The sequence below is a fragment of the Choloepus didactylus genome, chromosome 6 (genome assembly GCF_015220235.1).
Source record: "Choloepus didactylus isolate mChoDid1 chromosome 6, mChoDid1.pri, whole genome shotgun sequence".
Taxonomy (NCBI): domain Eukaryota; kingdom Metazoa; phylum Chordata; class Mammalia; order Pilosa; family Megalonychidae; genus Choloepus; species Choloepus didactylus.
This window is the reverse complement of record NC_051312.1, coordinates 34,833,341-34,853,238: the sequence shown is the minus strand read 5'-3', so window position 1 is coordinate 34,853,238 and position 19,898 is coordinate 34,833,341. Positions and strand designations below refer to the sequence as shown.

At 50.8% G+C, this 19,898-nt stretch overlaps 1 protein-coding gene across 3 annotated transcripts in view; it reads left to right on the top strand.

Annotated features, from left to right (window-relative positions):
• TSPAN18 (tetraspanin 18) overlaps positions 1-19,898 on the top strand; it is a 199,161-nt gene that overhangs the window by 35,983 nt on the left and 143,280 nt on the right. For all 3 annotated transcript variants that reach the window (XM_037838694.1, XM_037838696.1, XM_037838697.1), the window contains one exon: positions 2,010-2,094. The gene's annotated coding sequence lies outside the window, so the exon portion shown is untranslated. The remainder of the gene's footprint in view (positions 1-2,009; positions 2,095-19,898) is intronic.

The following is a 19,898-nucleotide window of genomic DNA, read 5'->3' as shown; positions in this document are numbered from 1 at the left end:
AGTTCCTCCAAGAAGCCCCCAGGGAAGTGGGGCAGTGGGTCCTCTGCTGAGCCAAGAAACACATCCCATCCTTTGTCCAGGGAATGCAGTCTCCTAGGCCACCAGGAGGGACCAGAAAAGCTGTTCACCAGGCAGAGCCCTGGCTTCAAATTTACCTCCAAGGAAAGGGGTTCCTTCCACCCTGGTGGTTGAGGTGAATGGATCCAGCACTTTGGGAAGGCAGTTTGCCAGCATCTGTCCAAAGATGGACGGTGCCAAGCTTCTGCCCAGCAGCCCTGCTTCCAGGCATCCCAGCTACGGAAATGCGTGAGCAAGTACCCGAAGATGGGGCACCAAGAGGACCACCGTGGAAGGCTGTAATGGCCCGAGAGGGAAATAACCCACATATCCATATATTATGATCCACACACACTATGGGGAGATCTGTATATTCTCTCACTGATGGTGGACATGCTATTGCTGCTAAGTGACCTTGGAGAATAGGTGGGTTAGATCCCCTTTGTGTGAAAGTCACACCGTCTGCATGTGCACCCACAAAGGCACATACTCACACACACACACAGACATAGAAGAAGATCTAGAAAGTCACATTCCAAAGTCTTTGCAATGGTTCTAACTCTTGAATAGGATTGAAGGGTAAGGAAGAACTTCCACTTTTGTAATTAAAAATGAAAATTATATATGCGTATGTAGATATATGTATTTATGTATGTATACATATACACACACATGTATATAAAATGAATTCCTCCAACCGTAGCCTTAGTCTGGCCCACGATGCACGAGGTCCCCCTGGGCTGACACTAACTGGATGGACAGCTGAGGCAGATATAGCCAAATAAAGCAAGGCCATGTCCTCTGGTGAGCCCTGCCGCCCGTCGGTCAGCAGGGAGTCTTGAGAACCCCTTTTGTGCTTACTGTCCAAGTGCTGTGGTCTGTAAAGTGGACTTGAACTCATTGCTCTCCTATTCATACCTCTCTCCCCACAGTGATAGGCTTGTCTTAAGTTTGACTTCCCACAGCCTGAGTTCTAGTCCAGCTCTGCCCCACCTTAGTGGTATGACCTTGGGAACTTCTTAACTCATGGCCCTCATTTCTAAAGTGGTGGTACCTTCACATGGGGTTGTGGGGGACATCAGGATGATTGTCATCATCATTTGAGACAAAAGGATACTCGATCAGGGTTTCCGCTGTGGGGCCCAGACTTTGAGGGCTGAAGGAGTCTGGGAAGGGAGAGACTGGGGATGTGGCTCCATCCTCACTGCACTCCTGGCCGAAAGATTTGTTTTTACATTTCTCAGTAGTGCAGGTGAGCAAGCCGGTTCCCAGGGCTGGCCTAAGCCTCAGCTGGCAGGTGTGTGTCCAGAACATGGTGCATTTGATCCTTTCCTGTGACCTGGGTCTCTTGGTCAACAGAAGGGAGGGTGGGGGAGTCTGGACTTCTGGCAGTGTTTGCTCTGGAGCTGCTTTTTTTTCCCTCCACCACCCAAGACCTTGCTTCTTACTACTTATCTCCCTGTGGATAACATATTGTGAAAGTGTTGGTTTGCCCAAAGAGCCTGCATTCCTTAAGTAATGATTAATTCTCTTTTCCATTTTCAAGATTACTCAGAAAGCCTTTTTTTCAGCTTAGGAAACCAGAGTTCCCACACCAAATTGATAATATTCTAGCTAGAAGCAAAGAAAAACGATGCCATGTTTTGATTAAATGTGCAATGCCATCCCATGGATATTGTACAGGCCTCTGGGCTGTTTTTGAAAGATTGAGAATATTCCCCGATCCGTGGGCTCTGGGGATCCTGGCCTGGGAACTCTGGTGTGGGTGGGGTGCTTGGTTTTGCTTCCCAGAGTGGGTTCCCCTGCTTGGCATCTGCGCTCGCAAAGATGGAAGGAGGGAGCAGATGCCTCTGAGAGTGAGGTGCACATCAGGACCGAGGTGACCCTCCCAGGAGCCACATGCCCACTAACCTTATCTTTTTAAAATTTGTTTCTTTCTCTTCTCCCTTTAGAGTTTATCCTGAAGCCATCATCACAGAGACCTCGAGAGAATCTTGACACCCTTCAGCTGAAAGGAAAAGACACCAGTTGAAAGAGGTATGTTTGGCAGCCTGGTCGGGTGGCATCTTAACTTATTTGAGTAAAGAGGCTCTGACCCCCTCTCCCCTGCCTGGTCCCCAGCCCCTCCATTTCTGAGTGCGAGGGCTCTCAGAACATGCCCAGGAGGTACAGGGCAGGTGAAGGGCGGCGTTGCTCTCGTCTCCACCCCCAGATGCTTGATCAGGGACAGGAGCAAAGAGGAGGCCCAGCAAGAGTATGGCTGAAGTGGGGTCTCACCAAGGTTGTCTGCTCCTCCATGGAGGGGTCTATAGGTCATGGTGGTTCCTCACGGTTGACTCAGGAATTGAGGGTCTACAGATTTAAGGGAGTGAACTCTTCAAGGGAAAACAGAGTCCCTGGGGGTCCACTGAGGGCCCCGTCTGTGTCAGAGACCCCTCCCCTGCCTCACCCCTGGCCTACCACTGCTTTCCCCCACCTACCACAGTTAGGCACTGGCGGAGGAAAACGCTTTCCCAGGGTCAGCCTCCCATCAATCACCACATTCCGTGATGGGGTTGACTCTGGAAAATCTTTGGTCTGCTTCTTGGGCTCTGGGAAGTCCTTATCTGGATTTCCCTTGATCCCAGGCCCCTGGTGATAGGCTGGGTGGTCTCATAGAAGGTTCCTGAATAATGATCCAGGACCTCCAGCCTCTGCCACCAACATGCCTGGGAGCCCTCAGCAAGCCATTTCCCTCTGTCGGCTTTGTTTGCTCATCCATAAAACAAGGCAACAGGGACTCCAGTCTTTGTTCCAGCCCTTACATCTTCAGCTTATGAGATTCCAAGACCAGGGCTGAACTAGAGGAAATGATGGGTGTGGTGGGCCTGCTGGGATGCAGAGACGGAGTAGAGGCTTCCAGAAGGCCTGGGAGAGGAGAGGGGACGTGAAAGCTCCAAGGAGATCTGATTGCTAGGCTCTGACAGAGAATGGTGACCCAGGGCCTGAGGTGTAGGCGGACCTGGGTTTGCGTCCCAGCCAATAAGAAGAGTAAAATTAAAAACTTTTATAGAAGGCCTTTATATATAAAGCCAAGTGCAATGCTTTATGCATTTATGCTAATGCATCATCTCATTCAGTCCTTTCAACCACCCTGCAATCTTGGCACTGTTATCACCTTCATTTTAGAGAAAAGAAAACAGGGCCACAGAGAAGTTAAGTGACTTGCCAAAGGTCACACAGCAGTGACTAATGAAGTCAGGATTCTAAATCACTGCCTGAATTACCATACCATTCTCACATCCTTTGCTTACTAGCTCTATGACTTGAAGAGTAAGGTTAAAAAAACAATCTTTCAGCCAAATCACCTCTCTGAAACTCCATTTCCTGGGAAAAAAAAACAAAAAAAAAACAAACGTAAAAATGATTTGTTTTCTTGCCTTCCATTTTTTCTTTTTAAACTTTGGGCTCTTCATAAAACCTCTGTGGGCCTTAGTTTTCTGATCTCAAAAATGGGACCATAACTCCTAGCTCACAGGGTTGTTCTGGGGAATAGGTAAGAGGAGAAGGGGCATAAAGCTCCCCACATGGTTCCTGGGACAGAAGGTGCACCTCACACCGACATGCTGCCCCTTCCTTCCCCACCCTTGGCCTGTGGTGGGGTGGGTGGGGTGTGCGGATGATGTTTTCTATCTCAGGTGACTCTGGTGCCCGTGGCTGGGAAGGGCTTGGCCGCTTTACAGCCAATGACCTGATACTCCCCGGTCTCCCTCTCCTTTTTGGAGTGTGCTGCTGACTGCCCCGGCTTACTTCGGGCTGATGGGCACCCTACTCGGAATCCAGGGCTCCCAGCAGCAGATAAAAGGGGAAGAGGCTGGAGCTGGGTGGATAGTGCGGAGGGGCAGGGAGCCCCAGGCCACGCCCACCCAGCCACCCCGGGCCATCACCAGAACCGCAGCCTCCCAGGGCCCCCCCACAGTCCGGATCCCCACAGGAGGCTGCGGCCTTATGGAAGAGCCCGGCTCCCACCTGGTTTTCCTAATGAGGAGAAAGCGCCGAAGCGAGTCAGATAAAGCTTAACTTCCCCAGAACCTTCTTTCTGAGGGTGTTTCTCCATCAGGGGAAGCTGTGGGCCTCGTGTGGAAGAGAGAAGAATCTCTTTTAAGTGCAGGAAAAAGCAGCGACGGAGCTGTTGCTCTTAGTTTGCCTTCAGGAGGGGAACCCAGGGGTCCGAGCGATTTCGCCTTGCCTCTCTTGTTAGCCAGGAAACGGAAACATGTTACCGAGTCACGGGAACGTAGAAAGATGGCCACAAAGCAGCAGGCGGAGAGGAACGGGCCGCTGTGGGAAGTGCTTGTTTGGGTTTGGCAGCCAGAACGCTGGAGGCTGAGTTCCCCGCGCTGCCCCGTTCAGTAGCTGTTTGACCTCAGGGGGAGCGATTGGCTTCCCCACGGCCTCGGTTTTTCATCTGTAAAATGGGCACGTGCGATGCACCTCACTGGGTGACTGTGAGGGCGAGGTAACGGCTGTGGGAGGCTCCCGGTACACTGTGAACACTGGTAGCCCCCTTGGATAACGTGGCCCCCCAAGGTGACCTCCATGAAGAGGCTCAGCTTGCTGGGACATGAGAACTAAAGTGTTTGTGACCAAACAGCAGGTTACTCTGGAGATGCAAACTTTCTTCTGCACATGTCTAAAAACGGGCAGTGTGTGGGGCCTGGGTCATGTCAGCTCCCTGTTCTGACATCTCAGGTGTGAACAGTTGTTCTACTCGCTCCATCACCCTTGCTGTGCATAACTGCTAACCCTCCCCACACTGTGGAAGGCAGGCATTAGTAAGTTCTTTACAGATGAGCACTGCTTCCTGGGGTCAGAGACCAGGCCTCACGTCTAAAAAGCAGCCAGACTACTATCCAACGCTCCAACACTGGGCTCTCACCCTGTGCTCTGTGAGTGTGCCGAGGCCCTTTTATTGAGGGCTGCTCTATGCCAAGTGCAGTGCTCAGCATGCTGCATGCATCATCTCATTCCGACCTGTCAGCCCACCCTGCAATCCTGGCACTGTTGTCACCTCCATTTAGAGCAGAGAAAACTGGGCTGCAGAGAAGTTAATTGACTTGAGGTCATATGGCAGTGACTCACACAGTCCTCGGAGCAGCCTATGGCACCCATGGCAGCACCCCACGGCACCACAGAGGCACCCCTCCACTCATCCCCCATAGTGCTACTCAGGCTCCCCCGGTGTCAGTGTTAGCACCCACCCACCCACTGTGGCTTCCACAGCACCCATAGAGGCACCCCACAGGACTCACAGCATCACCCCTTGGCATGCATGAGGGCATAGCCCCCAAACACACAGCAGCACCTCACAGTGCCCACAGTGGCACCCCTGAACACACAGCAGCACCCCGCCATGCCCACAGTGGCCCTCTTCCTGCATTCCCCACCAAGCCTTGTGCAGAGCTCAGAGCTCGGGCAGAGTGGAAAGTCCCCTGATGTTTTCCTCTCCCCAGCAGCCCTCTGCAGCCACAGGCTGAGTGAGCGAAGGCATTGCCTGTGAAGCATCACAGTCCTCTGGCTGAGGCAGCAGAGGGCAGGGATGGGTGGCAGAGGCTGGCTGCCACGGCACAGCCTGTCCCTGGGTGCTGGGGACCTATTGATATGGCCCAAAAGGTTTTGGCCAAGTGCTTGAAGGGTTGAAGACAGGGGTGGGCTCCCCACAAGGCTCCTATAAAGCAAGTTAGAAACTAGCACATTCCCTGTGGGTAGATGTAGCAAAGGTGTCCTTATGTGAATTAGAAAATGATGTCCTTTCCCCCAGCACCCCAGGGATGCACCCATCCCTCAGCCAGGTGCCCTGGGCTGCAGCCCTTGCTGGGCAGGTGGTATACCATAGAGGGAGTCTCGGAGTTTTTTGGTGACTTCTAGAAGTCACCTCATCCATCCATCCACCCATCTATCCATATTGAGCAAACACTTGCATTTCTAGTGTTTTTTAGAGCAGTGTTTTCTTAGCTATGACACCCAAAGCAGTAGCAACGCAAGAAAAAAAGATAAATTGGATTTCATCAAAATTAAAGATTTTTGTACTTCAGAAGATGCTGTCAAGGAAGTGAAATGGCCACCCACAGAATGGAAGGGAACGGATCTGATTAGGAACATGGACTTCACGTGTGCATTGCTCCGTGCAAGGAGTTGGAGAAGAAGATGTAGATACAGAAATATGTTTGCTCCCAAGAAAATTATAATATACAGGGAAAGCCAGGATGTTTAAAAAAGAAATGTAAACAGAGGCGGTTTCATTCAGCAAACATTTATTTAGTGTCTTCTCATGCTGTCACTGGAGAGATGGTTAAATAAGACGGGGCTCTCACCCTCCTGGAAATTTAGTTTAGCTGGGGAGAGAGAGACACAATCACAACTATGACAGGGTAATTAGGGAGGAGGAACAGAGGATTGGGGCAGCAGGAAGAAAGTGTGTGTGTGTGTGTGTGTGTGTGTGTGCGTGTGCGGGTGTGCACACCCCACCTCATTCCCAAAAGTATTTGAAGATTATGAAGACAGAGAAAACTAAGATGACATCTGACGCAGTTAGTTTTTAGAGAAGGAAGAGTTAAAATTCTGCCTGGTGAGGAGGGTCAGGAGAGATCAGGGAAGGCCCCCAGGGGTATTGATCACCCAGTGCTGGGCAGCGAAGGATGGGTAGAAGTTTGCTGGGGGAACAACTGGGAAGGGGTGAGAGTTTCCTGATGGAAACAACAGCTTTTCCAAGGCAGTGGGGCATGACACAACCCAGTGACTTGAAGACATGGTAGTGTCCATTTATCCCCGGAGCAGAAGGTGGGGTAGCTTGGCGTGGGGGGTGGGCAAGGCGGATGATTCTGAGAAGAGTCTTGTGCTTCAAGCCAGGGTCTCTGGGCTTGGTCTCTGAATCAAAGAAGAGAGAAGAAATCAGACTTAGATTTTTGGACCATCTCCGCGGTGATGGGGTGAGGGACAGTTTCGAGCAGTGGCTCTCAGCCCCAGCCACACCCCAGGATAATTAATTAAATGAGCAGCTCTGGGGCTGGGACTCAGCGTGACTCCTATGTGCTGCCAAGGTGAGAACTGCTGGTTTTAGGAGGAGATAAGGCACAGTTAGGGAGGCCGTTGGGAGGAACAGTCCAGGGCGAGAGGATGCAGCCCTGAAGCAAAGGGGCAGCCATGGGGGTGGAGAGGGGGCGACGGAGCTGAGAGACGTTAGGGAGGGAGGCATCCTGACTCTCCCTAAAGCAGGGAGAGCCTTGCAGAGGCCAAAGTTGGAAACACAAGCCAGTGGTCCATGTGAGCTTGATTAACCCGACCCACCCTCCCACCCAAGTATGAATTGGTGGGAGGCCTGGGTCCCAGTCCCAATTCTGCCGTACTGTGCGGTGACTGTGGCCAAGTCCCTCGACGTCTCTGAGTCCCTTCATCACTTCTAGAAGGTGGATCAACGTTCTCTACCTGATGATGCAGAGGTTGGGTAAGTGTCAAATGGGTCTTGAAGGCGGTTGAATGCATGGCAGGATGTTCTTGCCAGGTGGTCCTCAGAAGCTGCTTGCCCGTCTCCAGGGACGCGGGGTTCAGTACTTGCCTTTTGCAGCCTATGCCGCCACGGGCTGGATCTCCTTGTGCTGAGTTGAAATCTCTCCTCTTGTACCCTCTGTCTGCTTGCCCCAAATCTGCCTTTTGGGCTGCAGAGAACAAGCTCAGTCCCTCTTCCTCCTGCTTACCCAGCCCTCACCTCCTCATCAGTAGCCTGAAGAGTCGCAGCAACCGCTGCATCCCTCTGAGGATGCAGGTCCGGGAGCTTCTCTGGGCGGACTCTGGCCTGTGCTTGGCATTTTATGGTTTGGCAACTAAAGCTGAGGTCAGAGCTCCAACTGTGTCCTGACTCCGGCCAAGGTGGTGGGACCATCACCTCCCTCTGACTGGACTGTATGCTTCTGTTCATGCACCTGGAGATGGTGTTCGGGGCCCAGCGAATCCACATCCTCATTGGAGTCATACTCCCCAACTGCTCACTGAGCGGGGAGAAAAGGGACTCACCATTCCTCATGCATCTCAGTTGTGAATCATAAAGCAGTCGAGCCCTGCAGTCAGAGCAGAGCTTTGGCATTAGGTGAATTTCAGGGCTATTTTGTAGCTGGATATTAGCTTGGGCATGTGAACTCAGTTTACCCTCCTGTTAAATGAAGGCAGTCACGGCTACTTGCAGGCTGGGTGGTGAAGACGAAATGAGATAATGGATGTCACTTGCAGAGCCCACAGCCCTGGAAGGAGTCAACCTTCCAGAAAATGGCGGCTCTCATTACAATTGTCATCAGATGCTGCCTTTCATTTTTCTCCAGTTCTGGCACATGGGGCTCCTGCCTTGAGCCTGAGAACAGGAAGGGGCAGTAGCCCCAGGCCTTGTCACCCTTTCTGGCTGTCCCCCTACCCCCATGACATTCTATGTCTGGGACCCATATGTGAGGGGACAGGATGGACAGGCCAACCCTGTGTCCACCTGTAACTCATAAGAGCCCCCTGGTTCTTTTCTGCCCTTTCTGAATATTTGCCAGTGCAGACCTCTTCTTTCTTTTCTTTTTCAACTGTAGTTTTAAATTTTCATAGGGAGGTTCATCCCAGGACCACCCACCCATCATCCCTGAGAGAGGCTAAGCCAATGGAATTTTTCCCTGGGAAATTCCCCATCTCCCTGACACTGTTGTCTGTGAGAGCAAGGCCAGACAGACCCATTAGCTCTGGGAGGTAACTGCTCCTTGACATCATGGAGAGATAAGAGTACATCTTCCTTCTTCACATCTAAAGAATGAGGAAATCCTTGCTTTTCTCTTCATGCAGCAAAAATTAGCAGAGAGTACCCTTAAAAGACATTATTATTGTTGTTAATAATGGCATAGATTGCATTGTGAATCACAGTTTGAGAAGAACTTTCAAACAGCCAGGTGTGGCAAACAGGGAAGGGAGTAGGAACCCTCTTTTTGGATGCTTCAGCAGCATCAGAGAGGGAAAATGACTTGCCCGAGGTCACACAGCTACCAAATGATAGAGAAATGCCTAGTCTGCAAATCTTCCGACCTAATCTGGTCACGTTCTGCTACACCCAGCCACCTCTATTATTAGTCAAAAGTGTGCAAAATAATTTAGATATTTTAATTATTAGGTCACAAATAAAGAAGAAAGTCAAAATCAGCCGACAGTACCTCTTTGTTGACTGTTGTGGTTTGTTACCTGCCCAGAGCTGCCGACATGAGAGGAAATGGACAATGTCCTTCCCTGTGCTTTGAGTTTGCAAAGGTGTCTCTCCCCAGGGGGCTCGGACAGGGCTGTATTAGGAGGGAAAGGTACTGAGGGGCAGAGAAAGGAGCATGAGCTCTGGGCTCTGATGTTTTAATCATGGCTCTGTCACTGATGATCTGAGGGAGCTTGGGCAAATCCTTTACATTGTCTAGCCTCAGTTTCCATGTCTGAAGAATGGATGTAGTGATAGCAATACCTAGCCCAGAGGTGGTTCGAAGGCAGACGTTAGATGTGAGTACGCATTCATTTATTCCATATGTATTTGTGGAGCCCCTACCATGAGCCAGGTGCTGGTCTACATGCTGGGGATTTCACAGTCCGTTCTGTGCCCTCATGGAGGGTGCGTTCTACTTGGGAGAGGGAGAGGTGGAACAACCAAACCAAGCTGTACACATTGAGTGTCAGCCAGAAGAGGTGCTCTGAAGGGCAGTCACAAGAGGAAGGGGGCAGGGCGTGGGGTGGTGATCAGCTGTCCCTTCAGCAGACATCCAAAGAGGATGAGGAGTGAGCCTTGCCATCATCTGGGGGAAGAACATTTCTGGCCAAGAGAGCAATGAAGGTGAGGGCTGTTGGGCAGTTTTGTGGTCCCTTATTGCAGACCAGCAAGGAGGCCGGGGTGCTGGAACAAGGGGGAGAGTAGAAGGGGAGAAGGTCAGGAGGGAGTGGGAGGCCATGCTGGCAGGCCCTGTGGGCCAGGCTGAGGGCTTTGGCTTTTGATTCTGAGTGTGGTGGGAACCATTGAGCTAGGAAAAGCCAGGGTCACATTTGCACTTTGCCAAGATCACTCTGGCTGGCTGCTGGGGGGGAGGACAGAGTATAAGGGGATGGGAGATGGGCGTGGAGGCTGCTTGTAGAATCTGGGCAAGATGAGAGGTGGTTTGAAAGGGCAAAAGTGGTGGTGAAGGTGCCGAGAAGCTGGAACATTCAGGACCTATTCTGAAAGTAGAGCTGTTGGGATTCGCTGATAGATTGGACAGGGTGTGAGAGAAAGAAGGGAGTCAAGGCCAACCTCACAGTTTCTGCCTGGGATGGAGGAGCTGGTGATGGGCTTTGATGGAGGGTGGGGCAGGGGCCATACTGAGTTTAGTTTGTGGCAGTTTAAGTTGCGATGCCTGTTAGCCATCCAAGTGGAGGTGGCAAGGAGGCAGATGGAGAAGGTCTGCCTGGAGTTGAGGGGTGAGATCAGGGCTGGAGAGACATATTTGGGAGCCACTGGCTCACAGAGAGTATTTCAAACCCTAGGCCTGAATGAGACCACCCAGGGAGGGAGCGTAGATGGAGAAGATGTTGGGGATGGGACTGAGTGCCACTGGCAGGCTGGAGCCTGGGAGACCTGGGGAGGTTGCTCCTGGAAACTGCTGAAACTTCCAGAGGATGCCCATCCAGCACACCAGGCAGAAAGATCTTATTTTCTCAGTGCCCTGGGGAGCTTTGAGTGGCCTGGAATGAGTTCCCCCTCTGTACCTGCTGCCTTTACATGGTTGGCCAAGATGGATTGGAAGACAAAGGTGAGCCCCAGAGAAAGAGACCCAAGGACTTTGGTTCCAGGTTACAACTTAAAGGGGAGAACTTCCCTCCCCACCAAACCACCCCACGGCACCCTCCACCCACACCAGGTCCTGGCAGTGGAAGAGAAGGGCCATCCATGGCTGGATCCTAAGGACGTCCAAGGGCCTGGGCTGGCGCATATTCTAGATTAGTCCTGAATGGAGACCCACCTGCCAGTGGAATTTACTGGGTGTCAGTGCCTCCTTCCTGGGAGTCCAAATCAAGGCCCCCAATTTCTACCCACCATGCACCCACAAGACTTGGGGATATGAAGCCCCACTCTTTCTCTTACCAGCTGAGATGACCAGGTGATGGGCAGCAGTGTCTGCCTCAGGGTCTCAGGGGATCTCTAGAGTCAAGCACTGGAAATGGGCTTTGTGAAGGGCAGTCGCTTGTTGAGTAGATTCTATTGCCAGGGAAGGGCGGTCTTGGCTGTAGCAGAAGGGTGACACTTGGGCCAGGGACACACGTGAGAGGCTTGAGGATGGGGGTGGAAATGAAGCTCTGTGCCTTGCTCCTAGGTCTTCCAATGTCTTCATTGTTCATTCGCTCATTCATTCATTCATTCATTCACTCATTTGTACCAAAGCATTTATCAAGGGCAACTTTGCCCCAGGCACAGAGCTGTTTACCTTTGGGGCCCAGAGGTAAAATGACACTTAATGTCTGCCCTGAAGAGAGCACAGTTCAGCTGAGATGCCCGACATAAAATATAACAGGTGCAGCAGGGGCATACTTGAGGGAGATGATGTTTTAATACTTGCCTCCTTGGAACAAAAACATTATTTTCAGTAACAATGATGAGACAAAATTAATTTTAATAATAGGCAGAAAAGAAATACAGACAGTGAAAATTTTCTTTTAGTGAACTTCATATATATATAAAATGATGCCAGAAAGTAAATGAACAAATATTACAGTACTAAAAATTAAGAGTAATAGATCAACACTTTTTAATTGTGCTCATATATATTTTGAAGAAAGAGGAAAAAATACATGATGAAAGACCTGCGAATGAGTGAACCCCACAAGGTTCAGAGAATGATTTGCAGAGGGAATGAGAGCTTGGCAGTGATTCATGTTCTGTTTCATCACCCGTATAATCACCAGGCTCTCCTTGGTCACTTCAAATCGACTGTTTAAATGCAGGAATATCTAGTACCACAGGGGTTGGAGATGCTATCCATCCTCAAAGAGAATCCAAACAATTCTGAATCCTTATACTCGCCACGAGCACACATAGCAGAGTCTGCGTGTGTCAGGGCTTGACTATATGTGTGGGTGTTCTCTGAATTATCTTCCATGCAGGCACAATGTTTATGAAAGGATGAGTAATAAAAATGTGCTCATTTGAAGCTTGCATACATATTATGAAAACTCACCAGTGACGGCAGCAATTGTTTGGAACTTCGACCCACAAAAGATTGTTTTCAGGGCAGAGTATTTTATCGCTGACATTGTTAGAATTATCTGCTTTTAGTTGGTTTTAGGTTTGTTTTTAAATTCCCTATAGATAATTCTTTCCCCTTTTTGCATGGACCCTGGACAGAGCACTCCCACTGCCCCACCCTTGGATTGCCATCAGCAAGATGTTTCCAGGAGGGTTGTTGCTGGGCGTGGGGGGAGTGGGGTGGGAAGGATGGGGGGAGATGAGGGGTGGAGGGGTCGGCCTGCAAACAGGGTCAGAAGACCCCAAGGAGACCCTGTGGCTGAGTCTTGCATATGACTAGGTGGTTTCCAGGTAGACAAGATGAAGAAGGGCCTTCTGGTGGCCATTCCGAGCTGAGGCATGGAGGCTGATAGAGCCTGGCATCCCAGGGGACTTTGAGTCGGTAGATATTTGGCTCCAGCTCCTGGAAGCTGTCAGGGTTCTGGGCATGGTCAGAGCATCTAGGCCTGGCATTGTGGAGAGTCCAGCACTGAAAGCTGCATCCTTACCACGATGGTCTGCGCGGTGGGCCAGGAGGCACGCAGCTTCCACCTTGGGGAGACCTCCCGCCCTGCTCAGCGGGACCCCTGCCCTCTCCCCCTCCCTCTCTCTCTCTGTCCCTTTCCCTTTCAGCAGAGCAGTCTGTGGAGGCAGCCATTCCAATTAAAAATCTCATAAATACCAGGAGATAAGAATCCAGAGGTTTTGTTTCTTATTTCTGACCAGACTCCCCAGGGAGTCTTTTCTTTAGGAAATGTCGCTTCAGAGCTGAGATTTTCTCCCAGACTTCAAAGACAGGCGTGCAGGGCTTCTTGGGAGCACAACATCTGTTTAAACTGCACTTCAACCAAGAGGCAGGCCGGTCTCCCGGGAGAGGGACAGGGCCATGGCCCAAGGGTGCAGCCCAAGGGTGCAGAATCGCGTTTTCTGTCTCTGGGGGAAGCACCCCAGGCTTGTTCCTGCATCTGCAAATGTGTGCCTTGCTGGGCAAGGATTCTCAGTAAATACAGGGGGTTGGGTTGCAGCGGATCAGGCCAGAGACTTGGTTTTGTGACGCCTGTTGTCTGAAAGAGGCAGCCAGCCTGAGGAAGTCACTTGCCAATGCGGATTTCCCAGCTCCTGGCACGTATACTAACAGATGCTCCTTCACCTGCCCTCCGTCTTGCCCTCCGGTTCTTCTTTGCTTCTTCTCTCACCCATTCACTGAGCATCCTCTAGGATACAGAGATTAGTTTCCCAATCCCTGTCCTCAGAGAACTCACAGTCTGCTGAGAGAACCAGCTTACTCTCAAAAGATAAGGAAAAACGAGCACTTCTGTTGCATGTGTGTGCGCATGGGCTTGTGTGTGCACTGTTATTGTTAAGACAATGAAACAACAGTACAGAGAGCTTGGAAAACTGAGGGAAACATCATCCCTTGGTCCCCCTGTGGGACAAGAGGCCTGTTCATTTCCTGCCTTTGTTCAGACACAGGTGCTTGCTGGTCAGGCGCCCTGCCGCTGGAAAGGATGGTCGGTTTGGCTTCCTGCTTTGCCTTGCTCATCATCTCCCACTGCATGACTGGGCTGTGTGGGATTTCACCCTGGTGGTCACTGGACTGGGGAGCCCCTGCTACTGGACATGCAGTTTGCTTCTTATGCCTGTGGTTATGGGCGTGCCTCTTGGATGGGGTGGTCAGATTTAGCAAATAAAAATACAGGGTGCCCCTAGAGACTTGAATTTCTTAAAGACAATGAATCATTTTTAGTATACATATATCCCATGAAATATTTGGGACAGAGACTAAAACATTATTTGTTATTTCTATGAAAGTCAAATTTAACTGGGCATCCAGGCAACCCTTTGCCTGGAGTATCTTTGGTTGTGATGTAGTCAATGCTGCTTTATTTAATGATAGCAAAAGCTACCTGGCTGATAGGTTTTCATTCCCATGTGGTGGGGAATGACCTCCCTAACTTGCATCTCAACTCCAAATGCCACTGCTCTGCAGCTTAGCAAACTTGGAGGTCACTGAATCCAGTCCCTTTGGGCCTCGCCTCTAGGCACATCCATCCTTTCCCAGCCTCCTTCTTGTGCCTCCAATGACTAAAGGTATTTGGTTTGCTCCTTGTAAGGGAGTTGTTTTCGTTTGCTAAAGCTGATGAGATGCAATATAACAGAAATGGGTTGACTTTTACAATAGGGATTTATTAACTTAGAAGTTTACAGTTCAGTGGCCTTGAAAAATGTCCAAATCAAGGCATCAACAGGCGATGCTTTCTCCCCGAAGAACGGCTATTGGCAATTGTCAGCTTCTCTGTCACATGGCCGGGCACATGGCAACGTCTTCTGGTCTCTCCCTTCTTTCTTGTGTTTCGTTGCTTCCAGCTTCTGGCTTCAGTGGCTTCCTCTCTGAGTTTCTGTATCCTTTTCTCTCAGCTTCTCTGGCTCTCTTAGCTTCTCTGGGGCTTTTTCTGCCTTCTCTCTGTCTTTTATCCTCTTATAAAGTTCTCCAGAAAGAACATTAAGATTCACCCAAAATGCGGTGGGTCACATCTTAACTTAAGATCTTACTCACCAAAAGATCCTACTCACAATGGGTCCACACCCACGGGAATGGATTAGCTTTAATAACATGGTTTTCCTGGGGTTCACAACAGCTTCAAGCTGCCAGAGGAGTGGAAGGGGCTGGTGGGAGATGTGAACTAGCACTCCCCCCTTGAGCCATGGAGCTACCTCCTGCAGCGGCCCGGAGCCTCTCTGGCAGTGATGGAAACAAGAAGTGTGTTCTCACTGCTGTGTTAGAGAACAGCATTTGGGCTTGTGGGTCCTGGGCTGCAAACCACAAGGGTTTGTGGCATCTTTCTCTCCATCAGTGAATTTATGTTTTCATTCCAAAGCAGCTTCAGGGTGCTAAAAATATAAATCTACATGGCAGAAAGTTAAAAAATAAAGCGAACGACTTAAGTCTGGGGAGACAGGGTGTTGCCTTGTGGTTAAGTGGATTTTCTGTTTAACTGAGGGTTAAGTAGAAAACGGGTTTTGCTTCAACCCTTGTTGTTGCATATCTTTCTAAAGTGTATCAGCTGCTCCCTGGTTTTCCTAAGTGCACCATAATGGGCATAATTGAATCTCTCTGCCGGCAGAGGCTCCTGTAGGGCACCCGGCTCACCGTTGTAAGCGTCAGTCTCCAATTCCTGGGCCACTTTTTGCCTTTAGAGCCTGCTGCGTAGGCGGGTGTGCTCTTCAGTGCCCTTTACTTTCACTGCCATCTCCTTCCAGCTTCCCAGCTCCCCTGGGGCAATGACTCAGGGAGGGAATTAGTAAAACTGTTTTATGGACATGGGGATTGAGGACCACTGGGCAAAGGATTTGCCCCAAGTCACATCTGGCTGGTGGAGGAACTGGGCCTGAAGCCAGCAGAGGTGGCGGTGGTGCATTTGTCCAGATTTAAATCCTGACTCTCACTTGCTGGCTGGAGAGCTTGGAAACCCATTAAGCATCACGAGCCTCAGTTTCATCATCTGTGAATTGGGCCTCATAACCTTTGCTTGCAGAGCTGCTGCTGGCATTAAGTGGGGGGAATAATGGGGGTGGGGGGTGCTGCACCCCAGGACCTTCAAATATTTAAAGGGAAAACAGCACCCCCCCCCCCCCGCCCCACTTCCCATAAAATCAAACATACCCTTGTGTGCCCAGATGCTGAATCCGGCTTCTTTCCACATTGCTGTCCTTTCTTCTCTGTGCACCAGTGGATTTGGGCATAGACCCCGGGGTTGGAAGTTCTGAATTTGAATCTTGACTCCACCCCCCCTTCTGATTGTGTGACCTTGGGCAAGTGATCTAGTATTTCTGGGTCTCAATTTTCCATCTATAAAATGGGCATCATAATAGTGACCTGCCTTCTAGGGCGGCTGGGAGGATTAAAGGGAAGGGAGCTGGGCATGGGGCAAATGCTACTTCAGGGTTTGCTATCATCATCCTAAAACTTGTTTAAGCGAGTCCAGGTTAACTAAGCTGCCCTGGATTCGATTCATTTTCTGACCATTTTAAGAGGCTTGAGCTTTGGGTCTGAACTCCCTGTTGGTGCCCTAGGAGTTTGCAGGCCATTCTGGGGAGGAGGAAGGAGATCCCCTGCCTCCTGCCACTGTCTGGCTGATGTTTGCCCCTCCCTGGGTGCTCCCTGGGCCTGATCCTGGGGAAAGACATCAAGAGCATCCGTTTGGCAACTTATGGGGGTCCTGGGTCCTGGATGGAAGCTGCAAGCCCTGCCACGGCCCCTACCACAGGGCCCCCTACCTGGGGGAAGCTGGGCCTCAAATAGCCTCTCTGTTTGGCACCTTCTGTGCCCCCTCTGCCATAAATGCATTTGTAGCGTTTCAAGAAGGCATTTGTTTTTTTCCTTGTTCAGGGATCCAGGGAGCACAGAAGCCTATCTGTGAGCGACTTCTGAACCCTCCATGGGAGGTCAGGGTGGGGATGGGGAGGAAGCTTTGCCAAGCCAAACCCTGGCCAGGGAGGTGGCGTCTTCTGGCCTCAAAGCTGCTGGGTCAGCCACTCCTTGTGTACGGTAGGCAAGTCTGCTTCGGCTCCTGGGTGATCAGCACAGACGCCTGCCCAGCCACCTCTCTGTTTTCCAACACACCCGCTTGCAGACACCCTCTGGGAGTCTTTGGGGAGGATGGTGGCAGCTAAGTAAATAGTCACCCTGGTATTTTAGGGAGAGGAGCGACAGCCGGCATGCAAAGCCCCAGGGCAGAGCTGGTTTATTTATGTGTTTATCTTTAATGGGAAGGCTGAGAGAAATTGCATGGTTTGTGAATATTTACAGGCAAATTACTACAGGGAGGAAATGAATTCATTCTCTCTGCTCTCCCACAGTTAATAGATCACACTGTGGTTCCCCGACGCCTTCCTCCCACCACCTCCCTTTCCTATCTTGCAGTTCCTTGTAGAATTGATGCCAGCTCTGGAAGGGGCAGCTGGGTAGACGCATCAATTTAATTTGCCCTGCACTGATTGAGCACCTACTGCATTCCAAGCCCTGATTCAGGTGCTGGGAGTCACCAAGGTGAACCATACATCTTGCCCTTAGGGGTTTTCTGGTCTAGGGGGATGTGCACAAAGAACAGCAGTGCTCTCACAAGGAACCAGCTGCTTTGAGACCTCTGAGGAGGGAGCAGGACTCTGGAGAAGGCTTGACAGAGGGGTGCCACTTGTCCTGGGCCCTGAAGGATTTTTTTTCCCAGCAGAAAGGGCCATCCAGGCAGAGGGAATAGCACAAGGAAACACTTGGAGGTGTCAAAAGATGGGATTTGGGGGCTAGGTGGGCAGGGAGTAGTGAGGTGTCCTTAGAGCTTAAGATCTATGGGAGGAAGTAGGAGCAGGTAGAGCTAGAAATGTCGATTAGGCTGAACTATTTCTCTTTTTGAGCTTGGGGAGGAGGGTACCAAGAGGGAAGTGGTTGTCCAGGGTTGCCCAGTTTCTGTAGATATCCAGGCTGAATGCACCTCCTGTTGTAAGAAACTGAGCTGGAGAGGGACTTAGGGGAGAAGGGGATTTCTCCTTTGTCTCCCCTTTCCTTGTGGCCGGAAGGAGCACTGTAAGGCAGGATGTGCTCTCCCTCCCACCCTCTCTTTCCAGTGCAGACATCATTAATCAATTGTGGCACAATCAATTGGGCCCCAGACTCTCCAGTAAAGCATGCTGGGCAGGCACTACCAATTGATACGAGTTGGTCCCCCAGAAGAAAGGTGGAAGGCTGTGCCAGTTTGGATGCATTATGTCCCCCCAAACGCCATGTTCTTTAATGTAATCTTGTGGGGGCAGGCGTATGAGTGTTGATTAGGTTGGAATCGTTGGATTAGGTTGTTTCCATGGAGATGTGACCCACCCAACTGTGGGTAATGACTTTAATTAGTTCATTTACATGGAGGTGCGGCCCCGCCCATTCAGTGTGGGTCTTGATTAGTTTTCCTAGAGTACTTTAAAAAGAGCCACATAGGCCCAGACACTAGCTGGCCTAGCTCAGAGATTCTCAGAGTTGCAGACCCCTGACGAGAGCAAGCAGATGCCAGCCACGTGCCTTCCCAGCTAACAGGGGTTTTCCAGATGCCAATGGCCATCCTTCAGTGAAGGTACCCTATTGTTGGTGCCTTACCTTGGGCACTTTATGGCCTTAAGACTGTAACTTTGTAACCAAATAAACCCTTTTATAAAAGCCAATCTGTTTCTGGTGTTTTGCAAAATAGCAGCATTAGCAAATCGGAACAAAGGCCTTAGAGTGGAGAACTAGACCTCAGAGTGGCCTTGGATTTGTGATGAGGAAATTGCTTGTCTCTCTGGGCCTCGGTTTGCTCACCTGTAAAATGGGGAGAGGGATAGCCCAGTCCATCTCTGAGGAATGTTCCAGCTGCTTGTTAATCCAATCATTTCTTCATCCTCTCCCCAAAGTGTTATTGTGGCACCTTCTAGGTGCTGGCATTGGATGGATCCCTGGGAATACCTTGGTGAACCAGGTTGCCGAGGCCTAGCCAGGTGGAGTTCACTGTCCTGGAGTCTCAGAACCTTGAGTGTGGAGGTTGACCATGATCAGGGGCCGAGCTGGCCTTGACTGTTCCAGACAGACAGTGACCAGCAGGGCCAGCCTGTCTGGGGGCTGGAAGGCATGAGGGTCCCCTGGGTTAACAAGCCAGGCAGCCGCCCAGGGAGAATCAGGCACCATTGGATCCAGTTTGTGCAGTCAGAGCCATGGTCCGGGCTCCAGGTCCTGCTGAGCCAAGGCAGGGACAGAAGGCAGCCACCTGTGGGGGCCTCAGGCCACTGTGTCTGGCCTGGGAGCCTGTCCCAGGAGTTGACCTCTTGGTGCTTGTCAGCAGGCAAGAAGCTTCCATTTTGCTCAATTTCCTTGTAGACTTGCATTTCCCCCCCTTGATTCCCACCCCACCTTTGGTCCTGAGGTGTGCCCATGGAGGTTGGAAGTGGTTTTCTGTTGGCTGGTTCTCAGTTTACTCTGATCCTATGAAGAGGCCTGGGAAATTTCAGAACTGCTTAGGGACTATCAAGCCCTCTAATAAAAAATAAATGAAAGTCATAATTAGCTCTCAGATGCTAAAAACACACGAGGCCCTTTTTTGTGTTCAGTGAGGGCCCCCTCCTGGACCTGCTATGGGCAGGAGGGAATGGGACAGGCCAGCTGATGTTAGACTCTGGGGAAGGGAAGGTGACCTTCCTGGGATGGGAGGCTTTGGGATCAGGACTGGGGCTAAAATTTGTCAACCCTATGGAGAAAATGGTGCATGTTGCCTCTGCCTTAAGATGCAGTCTGCCTTAAATTGCTTCAGGTGGGCATGTACACACTTGGCTGCATGCTGCCCTTCATGCTCAGTTCCCATGCACACACCTAAACACAGGCCTGCACACACTTACTGCACATCTGCACATACCTGTACACACCTGCTCACATGCCTGCACACATTCCAGACACATGCACACACCTGCCTGTGCAAACATCTCCACACCCTACACATACCTCCCCTACACCCACCCCCATTCCCTTTCACCCACTCACAGGTCCTTC